Source organism: Leptidea sinapis, chromosome 30 (genome assembly GCF_905404315.1).
Source record: "Leptidea sinapis chromosome 30, ilLepSina1.1, whole genome shotgun sequence".
Taxonomy (NCBI): Eukaryota; Metazoa; Arthropoda; class Insecta; order Lepidoptera; family Pieridae; genus Leptidea; species Leptidea sinapis.
In genome coordinates this window covers 2,437,169-2,461,400 of record NC_066294.1, presented here as the reverse complement: position 1 = coordinate 2,461,400, position 24,232 = coordinate 2,437,169, and the positions used below count along the sequence as shown (strand labels likewise).

General features: G+C 34.9%; 2 non-coding genes across 2 annotated transcripts; one reads left to right on the top strand and one right to left on the bottom strand.

Moving 5' to 3' along the window:
- Positions 1-13,896: 13,896 nt before the first annotated feature.
- On the bottom strand, positions 13,897-13,968 carry Trnad-guc (transfer RNA aspartic acid (anticodon GUC)). Its single transcript has one exon. It is a non-coding gene; the product is annotated as a tRNA-Asp (tRNA).
- A 2,636-nt stretch (positions 13,969-16,604) lies between these two features.
- Positions 16,605-16,676, top strand: Trnad-guc (transfer RNA aspartic acid (anticodon GUC)). The gene has a single exon. It is a non-coding gene; the product is annotated as a tRNA-Asp (tRNA).
- Positions 16,677-24,232: the final 7,556 nt, after the last annotated feature.

The window sequence follows — 24,232 nt, the reverse complement described above, 5'->3', positions numbered from 1 at the left end:
ACAGTCGTTTCAATCGCTATAAAATAATCACAATCTAGTCCCAGGCTGTCCGATCACTTAGATATTCAGCAGTGGAGTAATAGGATTTACGACAGAGCCATTTCTTAATAAAAGATTAAAATTTATTTATAGATAATGCCTGAACAGTGGCTGGGCCTTATTATAAAAGTGTATACATTTACCCTTAAAGCTATTATGTATCTTATGAAGCCTACTAGAATAAGTTACAAGCAATCCCTTATTTCGAGTGTTATAATAATGAAAATCACTATTAAGAGCAAAGTCTACAGCTGTTGTCAACAGGTCGACTTGGCAGGTACCTACTGAAAATCAGTGTTCGAAATCAATTCCAGTTGCTGAGAGGGTGACCTTTTCCTGACGTCGTATTTTTTATTTGTTAATTTTACTATGTTTATATGTTTTGTGCTGTCATGAATAATAATATGCATAAATGCATACTTTACTTTACTACTTGGTACAAAGGTAGGCCGTGAGTAACTACCACGGTTGAAATTATTGGTATAATTTTCTTGTTTTTTGGTGGACAGCAAATGGCTGGACATCATCAGGCATATTTTTTTACAAAATATTTCGTAGCGTTTCGTATTTGTGGCATTGTGATAACACATTACTTTTGTAAATTCGTGGAAATCTTTAAAGCGAGGAAAATGACTCACTAACAACGAAAGTTCTAACATATTATTAGAAAAAGTTGGTGCAGCAACAGTACCTAAAATTTCTGGCCCATTAATTTCTGACAATACGACAGCCAAGGAGTATACTCCCCCTAACAGCTATAGGTACATAAATTTCCATTTAACTGCACCAGATCTATAGCAAAGTTTACTAACTTTACTACTTAGAGGTAGGACCTACATTTTTTTAAACTTGAAGTTTTTTGGATGATGTTATATTATAGGAACGACCTAGCTATTGACCAAAGCAATTCCAAGATTAGATATGATCTTATGGTCCATAAACAGTTGGAAATGTTCATTTGGCTGGACTCTTCCCGGTCGCTATCACTTTCGCGACTACGTTTATCTGATTACATCTTCTATCGCACTATATATATACACCCAGTTATACATCTATATATAATACTTACGTTGTATTGCCATATAAAGCAACTAAACAAAATTCAATAATTAAAATTTGGGGTATAAAAAATTTATGCAACCGATTCTCAGACCTAACAAATATATCGTTCTACAACTGTCGTATTCGATTGCCATCTTGCAACGCTAAAGCGGATTTTTAGATGGTAGGGACAAAATTATATAAAAATCGCGATAGAAAAATAGGTGTTAATCATAGACGGGTGAAAATTTGAAGTTGTATGTATTTTTTAATATTGACTCATAATCAAACGAATTTAAAAAAAATGTCAAAAAAATAAAATTTCGTGTGGACTATCCTTAACATTTAGGGGTATGAAAAATAGATATTGGCCGATTCTCAGACCTACTCAATATGCTCACAAAATTTCATGAGAATCGGTCAAGCCGTTTCGGAGGAGTACGGGAACGAACATTGTGACACGAGAATTTTATATATAAGAAGATAAGAAGATATATTTTATATAGTAGTTAAAAACATGACCAGGCAAATATGGAATAATCAGAAGATAGATCTTAAAATACATAAAGAAAATAAAAAATACATGAGAAGTTTCAAAAATAGGTACTTATTTAACTATACTAAAACTTCTATTATTAGATTCGTGTCAGGGTGGCAAAGTGTCCCAAGTTGCCCCAATGTGGGTCCAACTTGGTTGCCGGCCGTTTAGAATGTATCATCAACACTACAGTGGCTCAAGACTATTGATGAAATCTAAAGATTTGTGCATTTAAGGCTTTATTTAAAGGAGGCAGTTCTTTAAACTACGATTTAACAATATAGTTATGAAGTCTTACATACAGGTGTTTTAACAGGCGATCAGATCAACCATATCAATGGTAAACTTATAAATCAGCTAGAAAAAATAAGATTATAATGCACCTAAAATTATATTAATATTTGGTAACACTAAATAAAGTTACTACTATACAAAATGGCCTATGGACTTGCTACCCGTGCCACTAAATAAATTAAAAAAAAAAATGTGCAAATGTGTTAGAAGTTGGCGCGTTTTTGTTACGCCACGTGTTACAATTGTTAACAGTTTGTATGAAGTGGCCTCTTACGGTTTATTGCTTTGTAACTACAAGCAAAGCCCGTAGGAGATGTTTATTGTTAGTTTTTTTTATTAACTGACTTTGTTTAACACCAAACTACCAGCGTCCCGCATACTTTATATTATTATATTATGAAACTACAATTACTGACTTAGTCACTATTTTCCTCTTACACACTTGATAATGTCTATTGTATACGTTGGCGAATGCATGGTTGTAATATTTTCAATATGCCAGTGGTAGGCTCCTTTGCACAGGATGTCGGCTAGATTATGGGTACCACAACGGCGCCTATTTCTGCCGTGAAGCAGTAATGTGTAAAAATTATTGTGTTTCTGTCTAAAGGGCGCCGTAGCCAGTGAAATTACTGGGCACATGAGTCATAACATAATAATTATTATGTCTCAAGGCGACGACCGCAATTGTAGTGCCGCTCAGAATTTTTGGATCTTTCAAGAATTCTGACCGGCATTGCATTGTAATAGGCAGCGCGTATCAATTACCGAAATCTGCTGAACGTCCTGCTCGTTTCGTAACTTATTTTTTATAAAAAAAATTGTAACTGAGGAACGTCTTTCCAACTGGTGAAATAGGGTTCATTCTCAGTTTGTGGTATCATTAAGACAATGATTTATGTTATAATAACCTTCATCAGACAAACGTTTTAAAACAATTCTTTTGAATTTCTAAACACATTTGTTTTGTACATTTTTTTGGGATAATATTGTAAATGCATATACATCGCCCAATAAAAGACTAAGGGCCCGTTGTTTGATCACTAGTTAAGGATACTATTAGTTAAAATTCGATAGTTAAAGTAACCATTAGTTAAAATTGACGAAATTCTGTTTTTCAATCTATAGTAATGATAACTATAGTTATAATTTTACTACACTTAGTTAAAAAAAATTGACTACAGGCAGACGTAGTAGTTATCTTTTTGACTATTTGTTAAGTTGTTTGTTTACGTCAATCGACTCTTTCGCGGTTTTGCATTTTTGACCTAAAATAATGGATTTAAGTGTAGCAAGGCATTTTCAAGATTCGGAAAGTTCTTCCGATGATGAAATTGTAGTAGAATATGTGTTGAATCGCCGTCCTAAAACATTCCGGGCTAGAATTATGCAGCTAGATTATTGGGATGAAGTTGAATTTTTCGAAAGGTATAGGATGTCCAAAAGTACGGTACTTTGGATAGTTGCTTAAGTGAAGGATTCAGTGGAAAGACAAACGAATAGGTAAGTACCTACCTACGGTTATTTATGTAAGTACTTATTTAAACTTGAACAATCTATGTAAAGTAAAAAAGTAACCTCAATTTTTATTTCATGTTGCAGAAATCATGCAGTGAGCGCTTTGGATCAGCTGCTACTGACGTTTTCCCCGTGGTTATTTGTATAGCAACACAATTGACTATAGTAAGCCTTAACCATAGTCAAAATTTTGTTGAAACAACGTACATCTACTTTAACTACTGGTTAAGGCGTTAACTATAGTCAACTAACTAATGGTTACTGTAACTATTAGTAAAAATTAACTATTATTCAAACAACCGGCCCTTACTCGACTAACCCGAGTAGTAAATCAATCTTATTTTTCAAATTGAAAAATGGAATAAATTTATCAAATTAATGTATTGTCAAAAAGTGGGTCAAAATGGCACGCAAATGAGTCGGCTATAAACAAACATACCATATAGGTGAAGCTAATAAAAAACGTGTAAAAATATCTTATTGGAACGAAGTTCCTTACGGCAGGCTTGGAGGGATAGGAATTTTGCTGCGCGACCGAACTGAAAAAAATGTGATAGTAAAACCGTAAGAAAAAATCCGTGGAAAATAGTGCGTGGAAAAGTGCGTGGAATTAAACCGTTAAATGAGACGTGCGCAGGCGCGACAGTCGCATACACAAGCGAGTAGTGTATATATTATCAATATTATTATATTAATATATGATAACGATTATAGCAATATTAGAACGATTTTTTTTGCAATTTGTGTCGATTCTACATTAGCCGAAGGAACTTCGTTCCTACCTGGTGTCCCACGACACCACATATTTTTTTTTAATTTCATTTATTTGCATGTCAGCCATTTTGGTTTTTATTTATTGTTTCACAAAAAATTACTTATTCTAATTAAAAAGCAAATAAATGTAATGAACTAAGTACATAGGTACAAAAAAAATTTAGTATCTGGAGCCGATCAAGGAGTTACCTGTATTTCAACAAACAGACACATGTATTGCAAGTATTTTTATTTATTTATAACACTAACATTATTGCTATATTATATTTTGTTCTTATTAGCGTAACTTTTTTAATGGCCTTAATACTAAATACAACATTAAAATGACCTCTTTGGATGAACGTAGAGAACTTCTGGATCTTCTGTTTACTCATAAACTATAGAACGGCTTTATTGACTGCCCCGAATTGCTAAATAAATTTAGTCTAAGAGTACCAGTAAGAATTCCACCAAGCCTATTACTCCACTTTGTCCTCCACTTCGTCGAACGATCCTAGGTACCAATTCCCCAGACCCTCGATTATGTAAAATTTTAAATTCTTATAGCGTAGCTGATATTGATATATTTGCTGATTCCTTACCCAAATTCCGCAAGACCATTTGCAGCATAATTGGTAAGCTGTGTTTATTTGTAAGTAATCACTACATTTAGTGCCTAGTTTTTAGTTCTACTTTTTATATTTGTGTGTAGGTATTATTGTAAGTGATTGTAAATAAACCTAATAAATAAATAAATAAATAATGTTATTTATATAGATTAGGAAAAGAACATTCAAACATTACGTGAAAAAGGCACTAAAACTTTGGTACCTGCAAATATTTACTAGAAAATAAAGTTATGTTTGAGTAAGACAAAAACTCCGAATAAAACAGCGCATAGCACGTAATCAAAACAAATGTTCAAATTATACGGACCTTGAGTGTTGACCTCGTGTTATCCTCACAAACGCTCGGCTTCTTCACAAATGCGCATATAAAATGTTTGGTTCAACTTTATTTAGCTTTTTTAACATGAAAACATACGATCACCTAAAGCGAAATACGTAAATAATATTGCCTGTCTATCGATACAACGTTGTTATGAATTGAATATGTATTGTACAGATCTTTCGAATCGACTACTTTGTTTATTATTAATGAAAATAAGGGACGAGACGAGCAGGACGTTCAGCTGATAGTAATTGATACACCTTGCCCATTACAATGCAGTGCCGCTCAGGATTATTGAAAACCCAAAAATTCTGAGCGATACGAGAATTGCGCGAGACATAAGATGTATAAGACTCATTTGCTCAGTAATTTCCCTAGCTTCAGACCGAAACAGTAATGTGTAATAGGCGCTGTTGTGGTACCCATAATCTAGCCGGCATCCTGTGTAAAGGAGTCTGCCACTGGAGAAGTCGTTGAGAAGCTGACCCGACAGACGTTGTTCTGTCCATAATAAATAAAATACTGTTATTTATGAATTTGTCAATAATATTTCTAAACATCAAGAATTATTTCGTAAAACATGCTTCCTGTTGTTATAATGAAATTGTTTCACAACAGAACTGTCAAACCATGCGGCAAAAAATTCTCTCATAGAAAATATTATGTCCATACAAAACAAATATTGGAAATCCACTTTGGAAACAAATGCGGCTGAGAGTGAAAAAGCGGTTGAAGAAGATAGACCGTTGGATGTGTATAGGCTTTAAGCGTTTTTACGAGTCGAGTGAGTATTTGGCTACGTACATTATTCGCAAGCTTAAACACATGGTTGGATTTGGTAAGGCAGGACCATCGGATGGTCCGGTAGGTCCGCTCCAATTGGCTAATGCCGGCTAGATTATGGGTACCACAACGGCGCCTATTTCTGCAGTGAAGCAGTAATAATGATAAACACAAATAACGTGTAAACATTACTGTGTTTCGGTCTGAAGGGCGCCGTAGCTAGTGAAATTACTGCGCAAATGAGACTTATCATCGTATGTCTCAAGGTGACGAGCGCAATTGTAGCCGCCGCTTAGAATTTTTGGGGTTTTCAAGAATCCTGAGCGGCACTGCATTGTAATGGGCATAGCGTTTCAATTTCCATCAGCTTCAGCGTTCCTTATTTTAATGTAAAAAAAATTGTCCGTCGTCGCACCCGGTACAGTCCGGACGGTAATAATAATAAATTTGACATAATATCGTCGAATATAGTCCGGTGGTCCGGCCACGCCAATCGTTCTGCCGAACCAAAGCTGATCCTGTATTTAGGCGTTACTCTGGTGAATAATTTACGTAGCCATGTACTCGCTCGACTCGTAAAAACGCAGCTTCGTCAATGCAATCTCAAACAAGACAACATTGACACACGCTGTGTTGTCATGTACTGAATTCAAAACTCCAATCTAACGCGTTCCAGGGGCAATATTATTTCATAACGTTTGCATAACTCCCCGAAATTGGGGGAACGAGTCGCACGAAATGAAAAACCAGCAATTCGTATACATTATGTCTGTGCTTCATGAATATTAGAAAAGTTATTGAAGAAAAAGTTTATGTCCCTGGGTATTGTTATGTGTTTTGATTGTTAATTCCCTTTACTTGTATGTCCACCGAAGATTATCAAGTTCCAAGTTATATGTTCAAAATATAATTAAATAAAATATCTTTTATTGTTTTTGAGTATCGTTCGTCTATAATATATTATTAACAGTTAATTTATTTTTTATAGTATTGATAAAAAAGATTCAGCATTATACAAGATTTATCCACGATTTCTACCAGGCGATGAAAAACAAATAGGTATTCGACTTGAGTAAGTAAAAATAAATCGATAAAAAATGTCAAAAATAAATGAAGGTATTAAATATACTATTAACATTATTGTGAAATAATATTTAAGACTCTTTGTTACCAAGAGTATGTGATGAAAGGATCGACCCTCGCCTCCAATAGACCTAGGGTACGGAACAACCCGCTGCACGACACTGCCACAAATAAAGATAGTAAAGCGATGCAAAGCGATCACAAATATAGAAACATCACAACCTTTATCTTATATTAAAAATGAATAATTTTACCCAAAATCAAAAGAGGCGATATTTTCTCGATAAAGTTCCCCTTTTGAAAGCTTTCACTGATGGCTATCGAGTATCGAATCTTTACGCGTATGAATACTTTGCACTTGACTTGTTAAGTGTAGGTTTCATTGCATAAAGCTCAGCGTACTTACACCTTACACCGTACACAGCCAGTGTATCGAACTTATCGGAGCTTTTGTGAAAGTGTATACAAAGTGGCCACTACAAAGTGTACATTATATATTTCATACTCTAAGCATTCGATTGGATAGTTGAATAAGAATTGATAGTGAGGTATAAATGATACATCCTCAAGTAAAAAACTTATTTTTTTTAAGACAAAATGACGAGACTTCTAAGACGGTGTACGACACATGATGATAGTGACACCCTGACAACCAAAACATTACATTTTGGATTCTAGAACCAATATTCCGAGCGCCATTTTTGCATTTGCGCTCCTAACTTAAAGGCGACACTAAATGCCAGCGACCTTGAGCGATATGAGTTCACGGCTGCCGGCCCGCCATCTATGTAACAAAGCCAATATTTTCGAAATTCTTGCGTGGAAAACAGTTTATATGCTTACAATCCTCGTTATTCACTACTAATCTGAATAAATGAACCTACACAAAAAGTACAAGCTATAAGAATAACTTTTCTGAGAGAAGTACCAAAAAATGCGTCACGCCATGCCAAAAAACTTGTTTAACTTCAAAGAACTAACACTTGTTCAAAAAGGCTTGGCAGTGTTAACTATAACCAACAGCAAGCATTAGCAAATAAGAATTAAGGATATGTGTAACAGGATTAAATAGTGTTCATAGCTCGAAATGCTATACTTTCACCACAAAACTTGTCTAAAAACACCATGTTTGCGTATTTTCTGCTTACTCTTCGCCTTAAAACATAAGATGTAATTTCACTAGCTACATCGCCCTTCAACCCAAAACACAACAATGTTTGCACGTTACTGCTTCACGGCAGAGAAACGCACCGCTGTTATACCCACCTGGCTGGTATTCTGTACGGTATGTATGTTCGGCTTACCGAAGCCGAGTAAGAGATGGAGAGCATTCATAGACCGATTGCTGGCATTATTTCACTTTTGTTCTTCGAGCAAGGCGCGCAAGGCCTTACACGAGACAGAAAAAATATAGCAACAATGTGAGGATATTAGAGCAAAAGAGAACAAAGTGTTGACCCGCACCAAAGCAATATTAAAAATCAAATATTATATTTAAGCACAATAGTATATGAAGTCACTGTACGTCATTTCATTTTCTGTACGTCCAAAAGATAAAGGAACCCTTTTACCTCATGGTTGCGCTGCAATTGTTTGTTCTCTTTGTTGTTATTTTTGTTATGGCAAACTATAGTGCATACGGTTCCTGTAGAAACGGTAAGATAGCCGTAAGATAGACAACAGACGCATTGGTAGATGATTGGCTAATCTAATGCCTATTGGCTCTCGCCCCGTAAAAAAAATTGTCACCGAGCACCGAACAGTTCGCACGCAATACGCATATAATATTAATTAATAATTCATCAGTGGTCAACGACCTAATCGCATCGCATCAAAGTTCTCGATGTAACTCAAATCACATTCCATTCTACAAACGCCGAAAGGACGGTAACACCCACTTTTGCTCCAAGAGTTCCTTGAGGATTAGCGGGGGCCCCCAGCTGCAGACCTTCTTTATCTCTCCTCGGAATCTCAGATGTGGCTGTCTATTGTTTAGCCATAACTGATTTTCTTTTTAACCGACTTCAAAAAGGAGGAGGTTCTCAATTCGATCGGTATTTTTTGTTCGATGCAAAATAGTTTTACATAGTTTGGACCAGTAGTTTTCATTTTATGAAAATTTTTGTCTACGTGGATGATATAATTGTCTGTTGTGCACGGCTTTTTTAGGAATTTTCATTCAGGTTGATTATATATTATTAATATTAACTGACACTATGTAAAAAATTTAAAAAACTTCGTTTCAAAAACTAACTTCAAAAACTGAAAAGTATCAAATAACTAAAAATTTAATTACTACACCTCTTATGCAAACCTTTACCTTTAACATTAATAAAATACTATTAAGTATTTGTATGTGCTACATATTGGTACCTTCGAAGTCGGTGCCAAACCAAATGTAATAGTAGGTACCTACACTCGCCACGCGTGACTTTGAGCGGGATAGCTTCGTCTAGAAAATAACAACCCAACCTGACAGACACGCGTGGCGAACTTAATAATTACAGTAAGTAAGCTGTTTATAATATTAAGGTTTATTTTGTTTAGGGCTATATAGTAATATTTAGTGTCAGAAAAATTATGTGTATTTAAACATATGATTTTAAATAAAAAAAAACCACGTTAAAAAAACTGAAATGTATCAAATACAAGCTAAAACATATTGTATGATGGTACATTTCGTGTTTTGTAGCTCAACTCTCACTTGGCGGCTGGTCCATGCGTCAACTCGTGAACGGGTGCTGCTTGTGGTGACATATTGACCTGTTATAGTTAATAAATCATTGTATTTGTTGGATGCAATTACTAATTGTGACAGTAATCACGACCATCATGTTCACGAAGCATCCTTACACAAACGTTGAGCATCCAATATAGGATAACTTATATTTATACAGTTATATAATTTTTTACTTGTTATGAAATAACTCTCACGACTCATATATTGGATACAGCACCTTACAAACTAATTTGTTATGTAAGTATATTACAGTCATTGTGAAATACTCTATTTGATTGAAAAGAGTGGCCGTTGAGTTTCTTATATTATGTCCTTCTCACGAGCTAAACTTTTTACGAAATTTTTTTGGTAAATTAAAGTAAATTTAAAAGAAATATTTATAGTGACCATTCAAAAGCGCTTATTTTAAGCCTAATTGAAAAAAAAAATATTTGACTTTGTGCAATTCTTATATGTACGAATATTAAATGAAAAATTCGGGTAGATTAACAATAGAAAAAAAAAAATAAGTACTTCACAGGATTGTATTTGGGTCGTTGTAAGGCATCATCTAAAAGTGCGAGAGAACTGGGGTAAAAGGCGAAACATTTCCCGCCAAGAGGCATGCTTTGTGCATTCACCTGGGCCGGAGTGCCAACCTTACTTAAACACTTCGCTCTTGCTCACATCTCAGACTAACTTGAAAATACCTGGACATTTTAAGCGTTTGCTTTAGAGAGAATAAAGTACAATTTAGATTTCATGTTACGAGTAAGTAAATTGAAGCGCTTAAGGAATAGAGTTATATTTTGTTGGGTATTTTTAACGGGGTTTCGGTTTGATTTCCACAAGGGAAAGGTAGATAATTACGCTAACTAAAATTAAAGAACATACGAATTTTTTATGTTATTTAAATATTTATACTTTTTTTACCAGTGGGAGACTCCTTTGCACAGGATGCCGTCTAGTTTATGGGTACCACAACGGCGCCTATTTCTACCGTGAAGTAGTAATGTGTAAGCATTCCAGTGTTTCGGACTGAAGGGCTCCGTAGCAAGTGAAATTGCTGGGCAAGTGAGACTTAACAACTTATGTCTCAAGGTGACGAGCGCAATTGTAGTGCTGCTCAGAATCTTCGAGGTTTTTCAAGAATCCTGAGTGGCACTGCATTGTAATGGGCAGCGCGTATCAATTACCATCAGCTGAACGTCCTGCTCGTCGCGTCCCTTGATTTCATAACAAAAAAGACTGATTACGTACTTACGTTAGTACGTTTTAGGTTCAGCTTGTAAGTAACCAGACATGAACAGAGAGCGTTTAAATTTGTCAGTCGTTGTTGATCAAACCTAACTACCGCACGTATTTGTAGGATTTGCCAAATTGAAAAATATCTAGGAATTCCGAACTATCACTATGTTCGGAATAACCTGACTTAGGCTGACCATATTATGTTCTGTTACAAATAAAAATGCATTTATTTCATCATGACGTAATATAGATAATCTTGTTTGAAATCTCAGAAATAAAAAGAACACCATTCGAAATGACTACATTTATATCTAATGCAGGCATTTTAATTTGCCTGGCGACGAATTCATAATTTGTTAGTTTGGATTTACACACTGTTTCCACAGGAGTCACTGTTTATTCAAGCTATGTTTGGTTGCGAACCTGAAGTGGCAGTGGGTAGGGCACATAGCTCGACGGACAGATGGCCGTTGGCGCAGTAAAGTCCTCGTAGTGTTGGTAGGCCCCCCCACAAGATGGACCGACGATCTGGTCAAGATCGCCGGAATACGATGGATGAGGGCAGCGCAGGACCTCTTTGTGAGAGGCCTTTGTCCAGCAGTGGACGTCTTTCAGCTGATGATGATGATGATGTCTTTTTAAACTGACTATATAGGATAGGATATGGATAGAGGGCAGCGTGTTGAGAGTCTACGATACATATTGCATCACTGACACTTAGACTGCCGATAGAAGAAGAATTAATAATTGTTTTTGAAGTAAAACTTCTTTAGGGGCGACTATGAGGTAACTGGACGACAATGCAACAGAATGGCGTTACGGCAAGATGGCGTCACGTTTCTGTACCATCCGGTTTTTAGTTTCTTCGTCCATTATCAGGCAAAGGGTTCAAGTATATACAGCCAAATTCGTTCATATTCAATAAGAAGGTCATATTGATATGTGGCAATTATTGATAACCTTCAATTTCTTATTTTCAAAAAAAAAATGTTTAAAGAATGAAATTTTAAAAAGTGCAAGTTATATTAATCCATACTAATATTATAAAGCTGCAGTGTTTGTTTGTTTGTTCGTTTGAACGCGCTAATCTCTGGTACTACTGGTCCGATTTGAATGATTCTTTCAGTGTTGGGTAGTCCATTTATCGAGGAAGGCTATGGGCTATGTTTTTTCTTCAAAATTAGGGATCCGTAATAATATTGCTATTTTGTAACACAAGGTGTAAAATCGAAAACCTATTTTTGCGTGCGCTGCAAAAACTATTGACAATAGAACAAAATGATGTACAGGCTATAATATAGGCAATATTTTATTACTTATAAAACTATCGCGTGAATTATACTTTATATGGCAAAACAACGTTTGCCGGGGTCAGCTAGTAAATTATAAATAGAATATAAAATGAAAAAAAAAATTCAGTTAAATGAAATGGCCGAATCCCAGGAACATTTTACTCTTTCATCAATAATAAGAATAAAAAGAGAAAATGTGGAACCTGATAACGATTTGACCTATAATTCAGTGTTAATGCTTATTTTCTAACAAATAATATCAATATAACTCTATATCATTCTTTGTAAAATAAATAGAATCTCACTTGTTTGATAATATAATAATAAAGATTCTTTTAGTTCTAGGTAGAGAATAAAATGCCAACTTTGCTCAAAAGATGAGGCTATATGGTCAGCGTTTCCGAGAAGAAAAGAATAGCAAAAAAATCTAACACGCTCTTCAGCAATGCTTGAGTGCTTAGTTGGTAACCACGGACGAGTAAAAAAGAAGGGCTCTGTGTCAACTTCCATAACAGTGAAGCACCAAAACAAGCCGGAAACGTGTAAATACATAGCCCCACGCACACACACTAATACAAGCCGATCGGCCGCCATTATGAGATTTGTCATCGTCTGTGACAGAACAGTTTGCGTCGCAATAAAATATCTTAAAAATGCCGTTGTGCGTTGTGAAAAAGTGTAAAAACAATACTATAAAAGTATTTGTGGATATATGATTATTTAAGGGAGAAAAAATTGTGTAACTGGTATCCCCCGTAACCGCACACACACTAGCATAAAGGTGTTTCACTTGCTAATATCACGGCGCGGAGTCCTTATTTTTTTACTAGTCCGTGTTGGTAAGATGGTTTTAATTTAATGTATATAGTTATGTATTTAGGTATCTGTTAATTATTCCTAAAGTTAGTTTTAATGCAATCGCGCGTAAAGAACACGCACACACTTTTTTTTTAAATTAAAGTTATTGATATTAGATGTAATAAATAATGTCTATTGTTTATTTATTTATGTTTAGTGCAAAGTTAGTTCAAAGTTTTAATAGAACTTCATGTAACTATTTAACAAAGTTAACTATTACTTTATTTAGTTGGATATACAAATGATTTGAGTTTTCTTTAATGTTAATTCCGCCAATATTTGTCTTTAAACAATGCGACTCGAGTCGAATTCAGACAACAGACAAACAACAGACAGACAACACGTCCTGAGGATGCCTCGTGTAGAGGTGAAACACGTGTCAAATTGTTTAAAGACCAATATTGGCGGAAATAACAATAAAGAAAACTCAAATCATTTGCATAATTATGGATTTCCGCAAAGTAACGCCTACTTCAATAAATTTTCTTAGTTGGATATATCGGAAGTACATATAAATCATCGTATACTGTCAACATACAAGTTTACAGCATGTTCTACATTTTTATTTACAAATCTTTAAGTTTTTACTTTTTTTTGAAATGATAAATAAATCACCATTTTGATGTATTATTGTATAAAATGTTTCAGGTTTTCAATACAGTAGGTACATTAATAACAAAAATGTTAATGATTGTTGGAATTTGTACATAAAACTCAAATAATATTTTCAATTTCATAAAAGCATACTTTCGTCTATGTTTACAATTAAAAAAAAAATTCTCCACGGCGGGGAATCGAACCCCGGTCTCCCGCGTGACAGGCGGGGATACTTACCACTATACTACCGAGGATTATGCTTTGAATGCGAATTTATAGATATAAATTCTACATTGATATCAATACAAGTTATTTATCTTTGGTAGCCTTTTACTAATAATGATATGGACAGCGTGTTTGGTTTATTTCGTGGGTTTGTTACGTAATAACACCGGACAAGAGCGTATGGCGGACAGAGGGATCTGTATTACGATTAGAGGCAACAAATTTCACAATCCGTAGCCAGTGACGGGGCGCAGTCAGAGTTTTAAACGAGAAACGCCTAACGGCCGTTCCCAATAATCAGTCTATCTCTTACGTGAGATAAAAATCTTAACTATCGTTGACTTTTCTGTTCCAATAAACTTATCGACGGGTAATCACCTTATCCGTACACGCTGTCTGTCAATGGGACGAGCGACGTATAGCTTTCCAGCGATAGAAGTTTGTATGGAAATTGCAATTCACGCGTCCCAATATAAGGCGATAAGAATGACGTATCGGTATATAGAGACAGCTTCAGATAAGACAGCTAATTACTGACAGTAGAAGGTAGTTATTTATCTCTATCTGTAGATTGTATATTGGGAACGGCCGTTAGTCAGCGAGTCCCTGTTAAAGTTGAGTGTTAAATTTTTAAATGTAAACTGAATAGAAGAAAAAAAAAATTTTCGTTATTTATATATCTTATTAAACTACTGACACTAATAATGTAATAATTTTTTTATCATACTGATAATATTCAAATACAGTATGTTTGTTACTTCTTCACGCAAAAACGAATGGACCAATTTTGATAAAATTTGATACACAGGAAGCTTACACCCTGGATTAACACATAAGCTACTTTATATATATATATATTTACTATATTTATATAAAGAAATACCACTGTTTCACTCACTGACGAAATCTCAGAAACTATAAGGGCTACAAACTTGAAATTTTAATCAAGAAATTTCCCCCCTAAGGGGGTGAAATAGGGGTTGGAAGTTTGTATGCAAGTCCCATGCTTATAAAGTAAGAGACGTGAAATTCACCAATTAGATTCAAAGCTGTAAATAATAAAAATGCATAAAAAATATTTTGGAAAATCCGCTAATTAAGTGGTTTAATAGGGGATCATAGTTTGTCATAGGAAAGTTATAAAATAAGTTATTTTCATCGAGTGTCGCATAAGAAATGATTTGGCAAAATTTCCCCCCTTTTGGGGGGGTGAAATGGGTGTATTTTTGAGGTTAGAGACGTGAAAGAGAGTTAGGTTAGGTATAAGTTTTAAATAAAAAAAGCTGTATAAGTTATTTTCGAAAATTCCTCATTAAAAGTGGTAAATTAGGGGATGGAAGTTTGTATAGGAAAGTTTTAGTATTTTTACTATTGATTTAAAATATAGTAAGTAGGTTAATGGGTATAAGTGACAAATAGGAAACGGTTTTACAAAAAGTTTTAATAATAAAAATGCGTGACTGGTCGTGGCACTTTCGGCTGGAACAAAATTTCTTTCGCAGTAATTTTTTTTTTTTAAACTGAAAAATTCTGAGCGGCACCACAATTGCACTCGTCACCTTGAGGCATAAGATGTAAAGTCTCATTTGCCCAGTAATTTCACTACCTACGGCGCCCTTCAGACCGAAACACAGTAATGCTTACACATTACTGCTTCACGGCAGAAATAGGCGCCGTTGTGGTACCCATAATCTAGCCGGCATCCTGTGCAAAGGAGCCTCCCACTGGTAAAATATATATAAGGTATATCGTTATAAAAAAAGGGTCAGGCTCTTCGTTTTTCAAGAGCTATATTCATAAGTACTTAATGCTTGAAATTTGGTGCCTACATTGATATTAGTTTATGAATTTGTACTAATAAGAGTCTTTACGAAATTTAAATTTTAAGGGAAAAAAGGGCATATTTTATCGGAATTTCGATAGTAGATTCTTCAGTCTTGATTGTTAATAATAAGAATTATATTAGGAAGGCAGGTCAGGTTTTTTTGATGATTAGTCGTGTAGGTATGACAATATTACCGCTGGCTGATTGAGTGTCGACCTATCTTTGATCAGAGATAACGTTATTGAGTGTTTCAATAATGTTAATTCTTCAAAATATAATAAATCATTGTGGTATATCGATAACAAGCCGACTGCTTATATAAATCTTATCTTAAATTATTAATAATTGTTATTTTTAGTGGAATTCTTGTTTATAGGTTTGCAAAGGTCTTTTGATTTTTGTAGTGTTGCAAGTAGACATCGTGACAGCGGTGATCACTTACTATCCGGTGATCCCGAGGTTCGGTTGCCATTTTATTTTCTTCTGCACTTTTAACTTTTTCTAATTCTTCTGTTTTGTGTTATTAGTTTGGTAGCTTTTAAGCATACGCAACCTGGGTACCTTCAAACAGGCACGTATACTTTTCCCAAAAGACGGGTATCAGTCATGTGATTCCTCTGGTGTTGCAGGAGAATGTGTAAATCACTTAACATTAGGTGATCCGTACACTCGTTTATCCTCCTCGTCAATAAAAAAATACAACGGTTCCGCTGTTCCAAAGATAGTTTTGCTAATAATTAATGTTCATTTATTATCTATACAATAATTCATGTTATCAAAACTTTTCTATATTATTGGGATTGACCGATAAGTTCTATAAATTCGCTTACGTTAAAATAATCTTCGGTAGTATAGTGGTAAGTATCCCCGCCTGTCACGCGGGAGACCGGGGTTCGATTCCCCGCCGGAGAGATTTTTTCTTTTGTTTGATCTTATCAAACCAAAACAGTTTGATTTTATTTTACTACCAGAACGAGTCTGCAGGGTAACTCATAGTACCTTAAAGATAACTGCTAACCTTGTATTCTTGCTGCAGAGCTTTGCTAATTTTTGAGGTAGAAGACGTTCGCGTTTTTTCTTGATGGTTCAACATAGAAACAATGAAAATAAATAATAGATAAAGAAACAAAAAAAAAAAACATTCTTTTCATAGAAAACCGTATTTTGCAAATTGAAAAATGGAATTATTTTATCAAATTTATGTATTGTCAACGGTCCACAATAAATATAAAAGTAGGTCTAAATTGAGCCCAAATGAGTCGGTTACGAACAAATATACATACAGGTGAAGCTAAAAGCGTGTAAAAAAGAAATTTTAAGATATTGTAGTTATGAGTAGGTATGTTTATAAATACATATGAATGTAAAAACATTTTAAAGATAAATATTAAGATATATATTTAATAAAAGTGAATTAGAGTAAAGCGTAGACTGGATCACTTGGCATTGCGTAGAGACGTCGCTTCATTGTGTGTCTTCTACCGCAGTGTTCCGAAGAGCTGTTTCACATGATTCCTGCCGCCGAATTCCACCTTCGCACGACACGCCACAAGTTAGGATATCATCCTCACCACCTGGATGTTTGTTGGTCTTCCACAGTGCGATTTTCAAGGAGCTTTCTTCCACGTACTACAAAGCTGTGGAATGAGCTTCCTTGTGCGGTGTTTCCGGAACGGTACGACATGGGTACCTTCAAAAGAAGCGCGTACACCTTCCATAAAGGCCGGCAACGCTCTTGTGATTCCTCTGATGTTGCAAGAGAATGTGGGCGGCGGTGATCACTTAACACCAGGTGACCCGTACGCTCGTTTGTCCTACTATTCCATAAAAAAAGCGTAACCGGGCTAGAAAACTAGTAAAGTAAATAAAAAGCTTTTAATTCAAAGTTTAATATAAATCAGCTTACATTCATAATTCCTACATGAAGTATTGAATTCATAAAGCTAATTATGTCCATTCAATTTAGAAAACCCCAGGTGTTACGCTTGGTATGATAAATAGCTGCAACCCCACATTATGGGGTCAAGGGATATGTTGATTGCTGGCCACTTATGACGTCACTGCGGGTGTTGATTATTGGGTATTGTGTATTTAGGTATAATATGAATATACTAAATGTAAATAAATATTTAAAATAAATTGGGGTACTGTTCTATTTATCATTGTGTGTGACTACAAAATGCTTAACTAAGTATCTATTAGTTTACCATCTGAACGTGTTTTCCTTCTCATAATTTTTTTTATGAAAATAAGGGACGAGACAAGCAGGATGTTCAGCTGATGGTAATTGTTACGTCCTACTCGTTACAATGCAGTGCCAGAATTCTTGAAAATCCCAAAAATTGTGAGCGGCACTATAATTGCGCTCGTCACCTTGAGACATAAGATGTTGAGTCTTATTTGCCCAGTAATTTCACTAGCTATTGCGACCTTTAGACCGTAACACAGTAATGTTTACTCATAGCTGCTTCACGGCAGAAATAGGCGCCCTTGTAGTACCCATAATCTAGCCGGCATCCTGTGCAAAGGGGCTTCCCACTGGTAAATATATTGTGTCCATTTCAATTATAATAAATGAATTTTCGACTTTTGCTATTCGACCATTGAAACCATGTTTTATGGATGAAGAGGACTAGCGAGCGTACGGGACACCTGATGTCAAATCATTACCCAAATTCTCCCGCAACACCAGAAGAATCCCAGGAATATTTCCGGCCATTTAGGAAGATGTACGAGCTTTTTTGAATGTTGTATCGCCCTGGAAACACCGCGAAAGAAAGCTCATTTTATAGTTCAGTTGTACGTTGCCGAATGGTTCTTGACATCCACACTATAGACTAATGCTGAATTATGTCATTTTCAATAAATATACTTCATCTACCAGTTTTAACAATTAAGCACTAGCAGACCCGATAGATATAACAAAAAAATACTCTTGCGGGTGGAATTTCGTAAAACCCGTTCTTAGCAGACATCTACTCGGCGAAAGGAATTTTCCTGCCAAATTACAAGACTCTATGCCTCATGATTCCAGGGATATCGTGATGAGTCAATACGTAGGTAATCTATTATATATATACAGTTCTCTTAGAATAAACTTCTTTTATGTACCCATTATGTACAATCCCGATGTAAAAAGTCAGTAATTCAACACGCGTATATATTAAAAAGTATATTATAAAAGTCATACATATTCATAGTGCTTTACCAACGATTCTTTCTTAGTTTCGTAGTAACGCCTAGTTTCAAATTCCCCCAGTTTTAATTACGCTAAAGGCAATTATTTCTACCGACCCCACGTTCACCGGATGTGCGCGAACGCAGAAATAGATGCACAATGGATTCGACACATTATCGTTTATTGGGGCTCAAATATAGATCGTCATTAGTGGGGTTCGAGGATTATCGAAATAAAATAAATCTTGCTGTTCAACAATTTATATCGGAATCAAAGAAACCTTAATAAAAAGTAACAAAAATACTATAAGTGCAGGACGACTATTGTTTACGAGGTGCGTTCATTATAAATAAAAAAGTGGTGCAAACTCTTTTGAACCAAAAAAAAAGTAATAACTGGAATATTATAATAAGATTAAAGAAACAAGAAATTTAATAAGAATATTGTTTTTTAGAAATTGAAATCATTAGTTTTCAGTTTTTGGAGCGTGTTGTCGAAAATTTATAAAATTGAATTGCGTAAGGTTATTATTATTTTCATTAAGGAACTAGTTAATTTAGATTTTCAATATGTTTTAGGTGCTCAACCATTCCCTACAGTTGCACATAGGTGGACCAAATTTAATTGTGAAAGAACATCACCTAGGATGACTCTCACTAGGGTCCTCCAACAATGGTAGTAACTGAACAAAAAGGTAAGAAAGTTGAATATATTTTTTTTAGCAGATCGTCGTGTCAAATATTTCTACTGGTCTTGTCCATAGAATTTTACACGAACGCTCATAGAAGAAAAATGCTACCGCGCCTGGTGCGTTCCAAATGCACAAAAACAAATGAGACTCAACATATCTTCCTTAGCTTTTTGGTACTCTTACAACGAGATCCTAGGCAATAATGAGCTCGATTTATAACGACTATATTCAACCAGCCTAGCCTCCAATGAGAAATTGTGGCTACAAAGCCTTCAGCAGAGGAGCATCATATTATCAATAGAGTGGAAGACCAGGTTTACGTTGCGAGAAAAGGACGAAGTTCGCTGAGCTCCATAGATTCATTTCTCTTAAGGCTATCCATATAAATCGCCAAAATAGTTCATAGTTGAAACCATTTCTTAATGATTTATTTAAAGCTTATTAACAAAAATAATCATATATATGCAGATTATGAGAAGAAAATTCATTTATTAATTAAATTTCTATTTTTTTAACCGACTTCAAAAAAGGAGGAGATTCTTAATTCGTCGGTATTTTTTTTATGTATGTTACCTCAAAACTTTCGACTGGGTGAACCGATTTTGATAATGCTTTTTTATTTGAAAGCTGGTTGGGATTTCGATGATTCCTTTTTTATTGAATATACTTTAAAGATAGTTAAGTGAGAGTTAGGTTCTGATTACGGATTCCATGACAGAGTAACGGAACTCTTCAATTCTTAGGAGTAAATTAACGACCGATAATACTTGGCCGAATCTTTTTTATGCTATCCAGACATTTAAGTCATCTACCATAACACAGTTATGGTCAAGTAATTGTCGTAGTCGAATATGATGATCAATGGGACTCCTTAACGACTTACAGTAAGGGTGCGATCTGTGGCAGAAGTTCATTCTGTAATCAAATTGCAAATCGCTTACGTAAATAAAAAAAATTAAAAAAAATATATCACAAAAACAACCGACCTCAAAAACACTATTCCAAAACAATATATATAATATGCACTGAAATGTATAAAAATAATTGCGTATTTTTATACAATCTAATTAATTAATCTAATTCTAGTTACGATTATTGTATTTTTTGGAGGCGGTGTCATCCAAAATAGGTTTTTAACTATGTATGTACATAGTTATAGGTGAGATGTGCTTGAGTCGTGAGGAGACGAGAAGCGAAAGCGAGTCGCGGCGGAAGGACATCGATTCCAAAAAGAGCATGACTTAGTTTTGTAAAGAAAATTGTAGTATGTTTGTAATAAATTAAATGCTTCTAATTCCAAATTAAAACTATGGCGATCTTGTACGGGAGAGGTAACCTAGCTCCACTCAATTCCTCAAGGTCGTTGGCTCGGTCCCCAGCCTTAACTGCACATTCAATAAAAATATCTTAATTAAAATGCGGAAATCAATAATAGTAATAATAAAAATCACCCCACCCTCACTGTGTGGGGTGTGGGCTCAACCCTGTGTACAGTGGGGTGAACAAATGAGCACGTGTGTTGCACTGTTTTTATGTTTGTTTGTCATTACCGCCGCGCCCGCCGGCTGGAGTGACGTTGATGGGAGATTATTGTTTGGATTGTTTCCATAGGAGCTTATAATCGTTATATTTGAATGAGCAATTTGTTTTTATTTATTTATCAAACAGTTGATGGACAAACAAAGAGGATATAATTGTTTATTAGGAAAGCAATACTAAATGAAATCTCAATTCTGGTAATTCCTGAATCTTGTATATTATATTCCCTCTATATTCTCGATAAGGTAAGCACGTATATAAGCACAGTAACGAATAATCTAGAAGTTGTAACTACCATAATGTTCAGGGACATAATATTTAAACTTGTTATGCTAACTACTCGGCAAGTCGAACTAGTACCTTATGTTGGACGTAGGTATATATATAATATGCTATTACAAGAGGATCTCGAAAATGTGCAAAATACAACACGTATAACTAAACAAACAAAAACAAAATACAAATTTCTGTGTGCCTTTTTAAGGTTCTGTAGCCAAATGGCAAAAAACGGAACCCTTATAGATTCGCCATGTCTGTTTGTCTGTAAACCGCATTAAGATTTTCACACAAAAATAGAAAACAAACAATAAATTTTGGGGCTTTGCCATACTTAGAACTGAAACTTAATTTCTTTTTTGTCAAACCCACACGTGTGGGGTCTTGTCTTCTGGAATCTATGGATAAGTCTTAAAAAATAATATTGGGGTTTCTTATATGTTTTTTACTAAACTGAATAGATTGCACGAGACACACCTTCAGTGGTAAAAATGTGTCACTCCCTCCCCCCAGTAACTTCTAAAATAAGAGAATGATAAAACTAAAAGAAATATAAGATGCAAAGAAATGTATGTAAACTTTCACCGAAAATTAGTTTGAACGAGGTCCAATAAGTTGTACTTTATATTAGCTTGGTTAGCTATAACAAGCCTATATGGGCTCGCATATACTTAGATCTAAATCCCATCATCTAGGTACCTAATTATAATGTTTTAATTAGAAAAAAATACGCTATTATTAAAACATCGATCAAAGTTTCAACGAACTACAAGAACTTTTATATTATGTTACTTGCTGCTACGGAACCCTTCATGGGTGAGTCCGACTCGCACTTGGCCGCTTTTAAATGATACCAAAGCTTGGTAATAGAGTGATTGCCACTTGTGTTACTGTTTGAGTTTCTTGCGTCCGTCCTTCTAAGGTCTTATCTTCTCGAATGGGATTTTAAAGTTCAGTAAGGGACGAGACGAGCAGGACGTTCAGCTGATGTTAATTGATACGCCCTGCCCATAACAATGTAGTGCCGCTCAGGATTCTTGAGAAACTGAAAAATTCTTGACGACACTACATCTGCGCTCGTCACCTTGAGACATAAGATGTTAAGTATCATTTGCCCAGTAATTTCACTAGCTACAGCGCCTTCAGACCGAAACACAACAATGTATACACACTACTGCTTCACAGCAGAAAAAGGCGCCCTTGTGGTACCCATAATCTTGCCGGCATCCTGTGCAAAGGAGCCTGGTATCAGTAAAGTACCCAGTAATTTAAAATCCTATTTCGATTTAAAATTGAGAATATATGATAACCCAATTTGACTTTGAAATGTCATCAAATGGTTAAAACATTTATATTTTTATGCACATAGGACGAACATAAAAACATTTTTATAGAAGTATGAGTTCATACCCTCTTTTATGTCGTTTGCTAAATTAAAATTTTATATATTTTTCCTTGAGCACCCTGTATAACATACGACACTACGAATGTCATTTAATTCTACGATAGCGTGTTTGTTCTAAGGGTTCTATTGTTCATTCCAAATTGACAATTATTGTTCTATCCATTTCTACTGGATAGCAATAGTTTTAATTACTTTTATTAATTAAAATAATATTCTGATCGCTCGTTGAGTGATTATCAAAGGCTCACGGAATTTAAAAAGAAAAACAGGTGTTTTTATTTGTCGTAAGCGTGTGTGTTGCGAATGAGTTTAACAATTTTAAGAATAGAACTAACAAGACACGTTTAAATTTATAATTAATAAAATAAATTAATGATTAAAACGCATGTCATAATAACGGAAATAACTTCAGTTGTTTAATAAAAACCAGTATTTTCCTATGTAACCCGACTTTCGACTTCGTTAGAAAGAACGAAAGAAAATTATGTATTAGCCAGATTTACACTTATAAATATCAAAGATCTTAGCACCACTTCGAAAAAGTTTAGCTTTAATGAGAAGAAGTGGCAAGAAACTCAATGCCACCATTTTTTATCTATATTTACTGTTTCAGCATTTTAATATATATTTTATACAATGTATGTTGTTTGATACACCAAAATTTCTCTAACGTTTTGACAGACGTTAGAAAAAGAGAAATAGATGTGATTCATTTAAAAAAAAACGAATGCAGTTGATGTATCAATTAGTTCACAATGTAAATAAATGAAGGTATTTTGCGAGCAATTATATATTTAAACTAAAAAATTAAAATTACATTATGAATTTAAAAATATATGATAAGAATTCCGAAGACAGGATTGGTCATGTCTACGGGGATTTTTAGCCAGACACCACAAACAGGGCCCGCGCATGATTATGATCAAACTAAAAAAGAATTGTGATAAGAACTAATACTCGTAGCAGAGATCTATCTAGACATGATAATGAGCAAGCTGTTTCAATGACAAGGAATCTTATTATTAATGAATTCCTTTAAACTGCAATAGGCTCATTTTACTTTTAACATATTGCTTAAATCTATTAATTGACAGATTTTGGAAATCATTTGGCAGAGTATTGTCCAAACATATACACTTTGGCCTTTGTCCAGCAGTGGACGTCGTCCGACCGATGATGATACACAGTTATAAATTATAAATGAATTACTTTTTTTTACATATAAGAGGGGGCAAACGGGCAAGAGGCTCACGGGATGGGGAGAGGTGAGGCAACCGCCCATGGAAATCGCAACACCAGGTGTCAAGAGATGACGGCCTTTAAGATAGGAGTACGCTCTTTTCTTGAAGGTCTCTAAGTCGTATCGGTTCGGGACTTAT